At 40.9% G+C, this 11,344-nt stretch overlaps 1 long non-coding RNA gene across 4 annotated transcripts in view; it reads left to right on the plus strand.

The window, feature by feature from the left end:
* Window positions 1-8,477, plus strand: part of LOC127031455 (uncharacterized) — a 65,407-nt gene extending 56,930 nt beyond the window's left edge. For all 4 annotated transcript variants that reach the window (XR_007768551.1, XR_007768550.1, XR_007768549.1 and 1 more), the window contains one exon: window positions 7,297-8,477. This is a non-coding gene — a long non-coding RNA (uncharacterized LOC127031455). The remainder of the gene's footprint in view (window positions 1-7,296) is intronic.
* The last annotated feature ends 2,867 nt before the right edge of the window (window positions 8,478-11,344 follow it).

Raw genomic sequence — 11,344 nt, forward strand, 5'->3', positions numbered from 1 at the left:
CTATTGGGTTCTGGGTGTAGTTCATTGTAGCGGGGTGGTTACCCGCTCCTGCCCTCCGGTGCTTAAAACAGCTCCAGAGAGGACTGTGCCAGGGGCAAGAAGCCTGGGCTGATTGGGAGAAAGCAGGCTCAGCTGTGGCCAGGTCCCAATCAGGCCCAGCTGGCCCCTATAAGAGGCTGTGAGCCAGAAGTCCAAACAGTCTCCCTCTGCCTGCAGGGAGCTAGACAAGGTACCTAGAGTGGAGCAGGGCTGGGGAAAGGCAGAGAAGCTGGGGAGCTCCTGCCTGGAAAGTCCCAGGCTGTGGCCTAGCAAAAGGCCAAGAGGTACTGGGAGTTGCAGGGGGCAGCCCAGGGGTAGGCAAAGGCAGCAGGTCCAAACCCCTTTGCCTATGATGAGTGGTTGATACTGCAGTCTGCCCCAGTGAATGGGGGCTAGATGGAGACTGGGCAGTAGCCAATACTGAGGCAAAGTGGGGATAGTGGGGTGGGGGTTCCCAGGTGGGGGTCCTGGAAGGGACACGGGGACCGGAAGGTGGATCACTGGCTTGCAGAGGGTGCTCCGGATGCAGCAATGAGCTAATTCCCTGAGAGACCAGCAGGAGGCGCTGCAGGGGTGAGTCTGGCCCATGTTACATTCATACTTATTCATATCTTTATTCTTTCTAAAGCATGGCCTTCTGGAGGCAGAACGGTGCTCCTTTTGGTAAAATAGATAAATGTTTAAAATACAGGAAACAAGATAAAAAGCTAAAAGGAATGAAAGCTCCTTCATTACAGCCCTAATTCAGGAAAGCATCATTATTCAGGTGAGAGATCTGTATCCATTAAACCATTACTTCAGTGGGATTTACAAACATGCTTCTGTGCTTTTCTGAATCAAGGTCCAAACATTTGCCATTCATGTATTGCTTCTAGTGCGCTGAGACCTATAAGATATTTTCTTACATGTTTTGGACTCAGACCAAAATGGCTTAGTGGATACAGATCTCACACAAGAGGTCCTGGTTTTCCATTATTACTTTGATACTACCAGGACATTCATTGCCCCCAAATTGAATCTAATGTTTGGTCTACACTTAAAAGCTATGTCAACATAGCTACAACAGTCAGGTGTGCAGAAAAACCCAAACAAACCAACCCCTGACTGACATAGCTATTCCAGTCCAACCCCCAGTGTAGATGCAGTTCTATGGCTGGAATAATGTTTCCATGGATGTAGCTACCATTGTTCAGGGAGATGGTATTCCTACACCACCAAAAAAACCCTTTTGTTGCTGTAGGCTGTGTCTACACTATGGGATTGTGCCAGTATAATCTCTGTAGGGTAGGCATAAACTGAATCCAATGGACAGATTTAGAGACAGCTAGGACATTAACAAGTGTCATACTCTTTGGAGCTGTGTCAGAGTCACTGCCAAATTTCAGTACCCTTTCAGAAAGGAAATAGCAAACCCAGAGACCACACAGCTCTTGCTAGAGTCTGCAGCTGAAGGACTGAGCTACACATTTGCTATTCTGCTTTGCCAGTAAACTGTATTGGGAATTGAGCTACAGTGATAGCCAGACCTGTCTCACACATCTGTATGCTGAAGATCAGGCAGGCAACTGGGGGAGTTTTATTAACCACTGCAGATCCTTTTGCACAAATAAATAAGAGCACAACATTAACAAGGTCTGTTAAATTTCCTTTCTTGACTGCTTCTGATTGCTGGTAGAATGTTATTACAATAAAGGTACTTTTTTTTAATTTTAAAAGACTTTTTCCCCCCTATTTAACATGTCAATAACTGTGTCACTAGATAATAAACTATCCTAGTAAAAATAAAGACTCCATTGATTGCCAATCAGTTCCAAAGTAGGACACGTAAATACCGAGCTAAGTTTTAATTACAATGCCATTTACTAATGTGGCAAGTTTACACTGCTCCCTGGGTTCTTTATTACTTAACCGAATAGCTGAGGGATGTTTAAGGAGATCATAAAACCTAGATTATTGAGTTGTCAAACAGAACTACTATCAGAGTCAAACTCATTAAAAGCAAAGATCAATAATGCTGTGGCTTCTGTAACATCTATTTGTTGCATCCCTCCATGTTCTGACATTGGATGACAAGGCTTATGAGTTCTGGAGATACAGCATTGACATTCTCTGGTGCTGAATAATAATCATGAGAAGAGGAGCAGAGAGAGGATTTTAGCTGAATTACACAGTAAAGGTTATCTGATTCATTATTCTCAACTTATGTTTCATAGTGCAGTGTCTGTTGTAAAGGGAGAAGGAAATCAGAGGGACAAGACTGGTGCTTCCGCTCCTTCACTATTCTGAAATGCAGTTTTGAAGCAAGTCAGCCCTGGCATCATATTTCCTGCTCACTATTACAAGCTAGAAAGAGACTGTCTTCAAAGTGGGCGAGCCTAGCAGCAATTAGACAGTGGCATAGGAAAAAAGCAATAATTTTCATTAACTTGGTAGTGCTGAGCATTTCAGACTAGAAAGATTTCTGAGTGGAACTGTACAATGAAACTTTATTAGGATGAAAGTCTCCCATTGATGTAATTAACGGCTTCTGGTGCACTCATTCTCTTTCTGTTTCTTGCTTTCTTTCTGCTGTCATTAATATGGCCATATACTACCCTTCCTACTATTTTCAGAGTGGTGCACACCAAAGTACACTTTGAAAATCTGACCTGTTATTTCTAGAATGGAGGTGTAGGGTAGTAGCAAATCAGGCAAATGTATATTCTGTCATAAAACTGTGTACCGTTTCCAGAATTTCAAGTGTCCCAGTTCATATCACTCTTTAGAGTTGGATGAAATTTTTTGGACAGGTAGTTGATTCATTGGAAAATGCAGTTTCAGGGGACACCACCACCACATCCTTGGGTTTTGTGACTGGCTCATAAGCCCACTTGCAAATCTAAATTAAAATGTTTCATTTAGAAAACTTCAATGAGCATTTTCAACATTTAAATTTTTTACCTCTTTTTCTGAACCAACCAATTTGCCAAGTTGACACAAATTTGCTACTTGAATTTGTATTTTTCAGCCAAAAAATTCACCTTTCTACTTCTAAGTCATTTAGGTCCATATTTTCATAGATAATTAGACACCTAAAATACAGCTGGATGCGTAGTGAGATTTTCAAATGTGTCTATGCAGTTTAAGCACATAACTCCCATTGATTTCAACAGGAGTTAAGTGCCTAACTCACTTAGGTGCTTTTAAAAATCTCACTAGGCACCTATGTGCATCTTTAGGCATCTAATTACTTTTTCAATCTGGCCACTGGGCACTTTAAAAACATTATCTAATATCTCACCTTCTCTTCCTATTAACTTTTTCAAGGAAAGCTGTCACTTTCTGCAAATTTCTCAGTAAAACATCCAATCTTCCATCAATAAAAGAAAAGTTTCAATGGAACATTTTTCACCAGTCATTTTTGACTTATCACATATTACTCATGTCCAACTTTTATTTTTTTAGCATATTTGTCAGTGGTTTCTAATTAGGAGTATTCAAAAGTAAAAACTAGAGTTTAATTACATAGTAAAATGATTTGAAAAAATCATAATGCACACAGAGAAAAATACCACACACTGGAGTAATTAATATGTTAGTCTATCTTAATTTCATATTTAAAAGTTATAGTGAATTGGATTATGGAAATTAAACAGCAAACAGTAAACATCCTGAGACAGCAGGTAGTGAAGTGTGATTTCAGACAATTTGGATTGCAAATGCAAGTTAGCATACAAATTCTGGGTTTGTGGCTATAGATGGAAACATATATTTGTGCCATTGCACCAATGTTTGGAAACTTGGGTGTGTAAGCTCCATTTATAAACATTCTTTCCTAAATGCTTGTGTTCTGAATATTCTCCTCTTAGTGCCTATGAAAAACTCACATGAATAGGCTTGGAAATGCACACCCCCAAATAGTGGAAAAACATTAATTTTTTTGCAAGCGAAAAAAATCACTCTTTTTTCAGAGCATATTAAAGTGAGATGGAGAAGCTAAGTGGGAGGAGAAGACAGATGGATTGACAGAAGGACTAATGTAATAAAGTTTATTTGCTGTTGACCTTCTTTTTTTGCTTGGCATCCACTGAAGCATTTGATTATTTATTCCAATGAAACACAAGCTTTTTCCTCCTGAATGTCACTGCGGAGTGTCTTGGCCTCTTTTTGCAGCCATTCTCCTTTGGCGTTGGTTAGCAGTTTTGTGTTCAATTTTTGTGCATGTTAATGGTGCTGGTAAAAATCAGAACTCACCTCAATATAAAAAAACCCACCCACAATGAAAAACTGAAGCAAAGACTCAGTAAGGAAAATGTATTGATCCTATCAGTAAATAAATAGCTCAATTCCTATAGGCTAGAGTCTGCTTATCCCCGACAAGATCGGCCATTGGGTGGTGGGGGGTAAGGGGAATAAACAGACTCTCCCTTCCTATTTGTGTCTGGGTAAAACTGCTGCCCCTGAACACAGACTGTTTCCTAACTATTCTCTAGAAGGGCATTATATTCTGAGGAAGATGGAGACAAAGAATTCAGAGCCCTGACTGTGTCATCAGCTGGCTGGCTTCACAGAAGAGTACGCTGTATCTTTAAAGTTACAAGGTGGTGTAAGCCCGCTCCCTGTAAGACTTCCATGTGCAGAATGTCTCCTTAGTGCTCCCACTGGGTCAGTGCCGATCTGGTCCCCATCTCAATACAAGCTAAATTGCACAATCTAGACCTGGGACAATGATTTAAAAAAAGCAAGAGCTAATTTAATCAGTCTAAAGGCAGTGCAGTGTGCAACCATGCAAAGATCCAACACCCAGGCTGGTGGGTATAGCCTTTTATCTGGATGATTGTTTACAATTCCAGAATTACCACTGATTTTTAAAACCATCACTCAGAATGACCCCATGCTGCCAGCCATTAAAAACAAGACAGCTGAAGAAAAATATACCTTGGGTCTATCATCAATCAAAGGGCAGAAAGAGTGTGTGTGTGTGGGGGGGGTGCTGTGGGAACTAACACAGGCACCATTTGTCATCCAACCAATCATCCATAGTTTAATGTCTGAGGCTAAAGAATATTTGGGGGAATAGGGATGGGGAGAAGCAAGGACAAATGTCTGTGGAGCCAGGAATGCTGAATAAAGGAGTCAACTCTGATTGGGGGCTAGCCTTCTTTCCCCAGGTTCTTTTCTCATTGCTTCCCATTTCTTTTAGAATTTGAACATTGATTTATCTGTTTGTGCCATCAAGATTCAATTTCTCTCTGTTCTGATCTTTCCAAAAATTTTAGCCAAGATTTTCAAAACTGGATGCCTGAAGTTAGGCTTCTAACTCCTAACTAACCGTGAGAAGATATCTGATTTTTTTAAAAGTGCTAAGCTCTCACAAGCTCCTATTAAAGTCAATGGGAGCTGCTGGTGCTTCTAAAAATCAGGCCACTTATTTAAGTACCTAACTAACTTTCGGTACGTAGTTTTGAAAATCTTGGCTTTCAAGTCTACCATGCACTTGGGCCTTCTGAGATAGATTCAGAATTCACATTTTGAGACCAAAACTCACTGTTTATTTGACTATTTTACTTTAAATATGTTTGGAAAGTACAGAGTTTTTTTATTGGTGATGTATAAATGGGCTAAATTTTGCTCTCAATGTTAATTTGGAGTAACTATTTGAATAGCATTAATCTAGTTTTAGCAGAATTAATGTAGATTGCATTAAGCTTATTATTGCTCTATTCCAGCTTTTTACTTCCACGTTACACATTTTATGCTGTTTATAAAGTGTGGTTATTGTTAGAAAAGAGACTGTATTGAGTTCCATATTTATTCCATCTCAATAACTTCTAGGTCAAATTTGATCAGTTTACAAGTCACAGGAAGTTTTCTTTCTATTGCAAGAGCTGTAAACTCAGCTGAGATCTGAAAGTCAAGCTGTGAAGAGCAAGGATATCCTGTTCTCTGCCTCATGCACATACATGGTCAGCTAAATTTTGCTTGCAGAATCTTTTATTACCAGAAAGAGAGACAACATCTTAATTTTCAGATCCCAGAGTGTCTTAGGGTACGTCTACACTACAGCATAATTTCGAATTAACTAAAACCGGTTTTATAATACTGATATTATAAAGTCGATTTTATGCGTCCACACTATGGCACATTAATTTGGCGGTGTGCATCCATGGTCCTAGGCTAGCATCGATTTCTGGAGCGGTGCACTGTGGGTAGCTACTGTAAAAGAATGAGGCCAATAATGTCGATTTGCGTCCACACTAACCCTAAATCGATATAGTAATATCGATTTTAGCGTTACTCCTCTCGGGGAGGAGTACAGAAATTGATTTTAAGAGCCCTTAAAATCAATTTAAAGTGCATTGTAGTGTGGACGGGTACAGCGTTAAATCGATTTAACGCTGTTTAAATCGATTTAACTGCGTAGTGTGGACTAGGCCTTACTCTTCTAACACACTGCAGGTTCTGTTATAGACCAAAACGTTCTCAAGAAATCACAGCCCAGAAATTCGCTCTGCAAGTACTAAGAGGAGCAAAAATTGTCTTTTCAGTAAAGTCAGCCGATATCAATTGAAGATAGACAGGAATCTTCTCCCTGGTTCTTTTTTGGATTGAGGAAACAATAGAATAGGTCAAATCTGTTGCCACACCCAGCTGACAAAGATGACAAAATAGTTTTTGGAATGGCATCAACAGTCCTTATGTTAAGGGCTATCAACTTAATAAATTGACTTATAAAAGTTTATAATTAATAACCAAACTCTTTTAAGGATGAAACTCTCCCCTTTGTAAAGGTCCCATGCCTTATATTAATCACAGCACAAGTGGTACATAGGTTGAGTGCTGGTCCTCAGCTTTAGGTGCTTTGAATATCATTGGTTTATATCAATCTCAATTTTCAGTAGATGAAAAAAGATGGCAAGGTTGTGAAATAGACTAATAAGGGAAAATATAAATATAAATTTCAATTATATTCTGTGCTGAAGTGGGTCCATTTTTCTCTGATTAAAAATGGTTTTTAGAGTTTCTTGCATTTTCTTTAGGGAGGAAAAAGCAGCAAAATGTTTGATGCCAAGACAATTTGCTTTTTCTTTCAAAATATTGCATTGTGTTGTTATCCATTTGCATATCTGATTGCTCAGCCTCACCTCTTAAATAAACGTTTCTGATTATTTTAATTGACAATGGCATAGTATAATTAACATCTCTTTAATTCCAGATTTTCCTTCTTATAGTTTCCACTTATAAAATTGTTTTCTCACTTACTTTCCATATATACAGAGCAAACTAACCAGATGTTGCTGAGAACAGATGTTGACAGGAACAAATGGATCCATGTGGTGTTTTGTGTTTTCTACCACGGATGGGGATGTGCTGGCTGCTACTTCCCGCAGCCCGCATTGGTCTGCAACGAAGAACTACGGCCAGTGGGAGCTGCAATTGGCCAAACCAGCGGACGCTGCAGGTAAACAAACAGTCCCAGCCTGCCAGCAGATTTCCCTGATGGGCCACATGCCAAAAGTTGCCGATCCCTGTTCTGGACCTATTAAAGTCAATGGCAAACTCCCATAGACTTCAATGGAGCGAGGAATCCCTCTGGATGCTTAACAGAATCATATCAATAGTATCCATGAGACTTCCATCATGGCTACCTCTGACCTAGTGTGTTATTTTTATAGTTTGAAAATGGTTCCTTTCTAACTTTCCCTTTGTTTCCTTAGCCCCCGACCCCCATGGGGAAGCAACAAACAGATGTAGCACACGGCTTTCTGGCCACCCCTGGGCCACCGTGTCCTGACATACCCCCACCCCGCACCAGGGGTTGGAAGCAGGAGCAGAGAAGAGTTCCTACCCAAGCTTTATGCCAGAGTAGTCTCAGGGAGCCATTTTTGCCCCTTGTTACACTGCCAGACTGCTAAAAGGGACATAACTGAGAATTTGGCCCAATGATTCTCACATGGGCAGAAGTGGGGAGAGTAGGGTAGGGAGTGGATGAATCTGATGCAGCTAAGGAAGGGAAAAGCTGTAATGTAAAACCAGTGAAGCGAAGCATCAACATCCTGAGGAACTGCTGTCAATACATCAATAAGGACCTGTATCTTCTTGGAGGAAATTACAAAACGCCTTAGCAATTTGATTTAACTCTTCATTGACACCACCACAAGCAGTGAGCCAGCTTTCAAAAGAGCTCTTTCAAAATGACTTGTCTTTGCATTTCTCTTTATTCGACTTTTGGCAGGACAACTGTTTAGCAATCAAATTAAAGTTCATTTTATCCGATGAGTTACCAACAACCAAGGCAGCGGGTCTTGGGTCAGTCTCATCTTGTAAGATTATCTGAAATGTACTAGATCCTCCTTCATTTAAAAAAAAACATTTTTGCCTCTTTGTCTAAAAGGTCTGAAAACTTTCAAACCATGTGCTAGAGTGGATTCTATACAGAGCACTCTATGCTGAGAGAATGCGAGAACAAGTCCTTTAAAAAGCAGGACTTCTCTATATTGAGCAGCACTATACAAGTTAGAGAGGAGCTGACTTCTTTCTATTCATACTGAAGTTCAGCCTGTGAACAGCAGGTAGTCTGGCCTTCTCAGGGATTCAGTTGGTGCCAAATTGCTGCATTATTTTGGGGGCTCTACAAACAACACCTTAGGAAGGGGAGGATTTCCCCACAGTTCATTTGAGATTTTGTTCCAGATCACTCCTTTCTGCAGAAATATCTATGGCGAAGGAATAGGGGCGGGGAAAACTGCTTTCAGGACCTTTCCTGGTGTCCCTGTCAATTGGATGTTTTGCCCCAGTTTTAGTAAGCAGATGACAGCTGCTGGAAGGATCCATTGAGAAGCTGAGCTAGCACAGCTGATGACCAAGCTGGCTGAGCTTACCTCAAGAACTAATTAATAACCAGGCTTTTCATGTTTCTGTTTTCCGCTCTGTAGGTCCCCCACCTCACCACAGCTTCCAGAATAATCCTGTGCATAACACTCTGACATTCTGCATCACCCACCCTCCTGCCAGATATCCTGTTTTTCACTAGTGAACATCTGGTCACCCTAAGCATATCAGAATAGAACATAAGAATGGCCATACTAGGTCAGACCAAAGGTTCATCTAGCTCAGTATCCTGTCTACTGACGGTAACCAATGCCAGGTGCTCCAGAGGGAATGAACAGCACAGGTAATCATCAAGTGATCCATCCCCTCTTGCCTATTCCCAGTTTCTGGCAAACAGAGGCTAGGGACACCACCTCTGTCCATCCTGGCTAATAGCCATTGATGGACCTATCCTCCATGAACTTATCTAGTTCTTTTTTGAAACCTGTTATAGTCTTGGTTTTCACAACATCCTCTGGCAAGGAGTTCCACAGATTGACTGACTGCATTGTGTGGAAAAAATACTTCCTTCTGTTTGTTTTAAACTTGCAGCCTATTAATTTCATTTGGTGACCCCTAGTTCTTGTGTTATGAGAAGGAGTAAATAAAACTTCCTTATTTAGTTTCTCCACACCACTTATGATTTTATAGACCTCTATCATATCCCTCCCCTTAGTCATCTCTTTTCCAAGCTGAAAAGTCCTAGTCTTATTAATCTCTTCTCATATGGGAGCCATTCCATACCCCTTAATCATTTTTGTTGACCTTTTCTGAAACTTTTCCAATTCCAATATATCTCTTTTGAGATGGGGCGACCACATCTGCATGCAGTATTCAAGATATGGGCGTACCATGGATTTATATAGAGGCAATATGATATTTTCTGTCTTATTAGCTATCCTTTTCTTAATAATTCTCAACATTGTGTTTGTTTTTTTGACTGCCACTGCACACTGAGTGGAAGTTTTCAAAGAACTATCCACAATGACTCCAAGATCTCTTTCTTCAATGATAACAGCTAATTTAGACCCCATCATTTTATATGTATAGTTGGGGTTATGTTTTCCAGTGTGCATAACTTTGCATTTATCAACATTCTGCCATTTTGTTGCCCAGTTACCCAGTTTTGAGAGATCCTTTTGTATTTCTTTGCAGTCTGCCTGAGACTTAACTATCTTGAGAAATTTTGTATCATCTGTCAATTTTGTCACCTCACTGTTTACCCCTTTTTCCAGATCATTTATGAATATATTGAATAGGACTGGTCCCAGTACAGACCACTTGGGGACACCACTATTTACCTCTCTCCATTCTGAAATCTGACCATTTATTCCTACCCTTTGTTTCCTATCTTTTTAACCAGTTACCAGTCCATGAGAGATCCTTCCCTCTTATCCCATGAGCCCTGAAAAGCTAATTTTTGATGAAGCCTAGCTGGGCAGGGGCAGGCTGAGCTTGTATAAAGCCAGTGAGCTGAGACCAGAAGGGGGCAAATGGTCTATTCTTATTCCTTGGGAGAAGGGAGGTGTGTTTAGGCCAATAAATTTTGGCAGCAGTCCAAATAAAGGAGTAGTTTACAGTCCCTTCTTGGGAGGAGGGAATGTGGCCTGGTAAACTCAGAGAGGGAGTCCAGAAGATAGAAAAGCGAAGTAGGATGAAGTCCAGGAAATAATGACAGGGTTGGGAGTAAGTAGACTGTAGTTACTAGAGACAGGGTCTCTGGGCTGGAACCTGGAGTAGTGGGTGCCTCAGATTCACCTACCAGCTTCTGGGGAAGTGGCACAGGACCTGGCCCTGAGCTAGAAGACTAGAATGGTGTGAGGACAGCTGATCCAGTGGAACTTTCCTACCTTGCAAGAGGAGGATTATAGTGACCTGGCTGGAGAACTAAGTCATGACAAGGGAGTACCCTGAGTCCTGGAGAGAGAGGGTTGTGATATGAAGAAGGGGGAATCAGACCTGAGTGCAGTTAATCCCCAGACGCAACCACAAGAAAGTGCTCAATGTGAGTGGACCCTGTGACACGATGTTTAATAACTAGGCTTTGCATGTTAAATATATTTATGTACATACGTTTCTTCTGTGGGTGGGGTTTAAAACAGAACACAAAAAAACAGACTGCAAGGCTCACAAACTATTTAAAGGGATACCACCCAATTCATATAGTCTACAGCAGTGGTTCTTCACCTATTTACTATTGTGGGCCACATATGCAGCTTTCTGTGTTATGTGGGCTGCATCTACACACTATATATCTATATCTACTATCTGTATGGCCCTGAGGATGTCACATGGGCTGCAGCTGTGCTGGTTGGGCTGTGGTTTTGAGAATCACTGCTCTACAGGAAGCTTTCATTTCCATTGCCTGTACTGTATCTCTTATGCAGTTGTGTTTCAGGGCTGGTCTACACTATGGGGGAAAATCAATCTCAGATACGCAACTTCAGCTACGTGA

This window comes from Gopherus flavomarginatus, chromosome 11, assembly GCF_025201925.1.
Source record: "Gopherus flavomarginatus isolate rGopFla2 chromosome 11, rGopFla2.mat.asm, whole genome shotgun sequence".
NCBI classification, from domain to species: domain Eukaryota; kingdom Metazoa; phylum Chordata; order Testudines; family Testudinidae; genus Gopherus; species Gopherus flavomarginatus.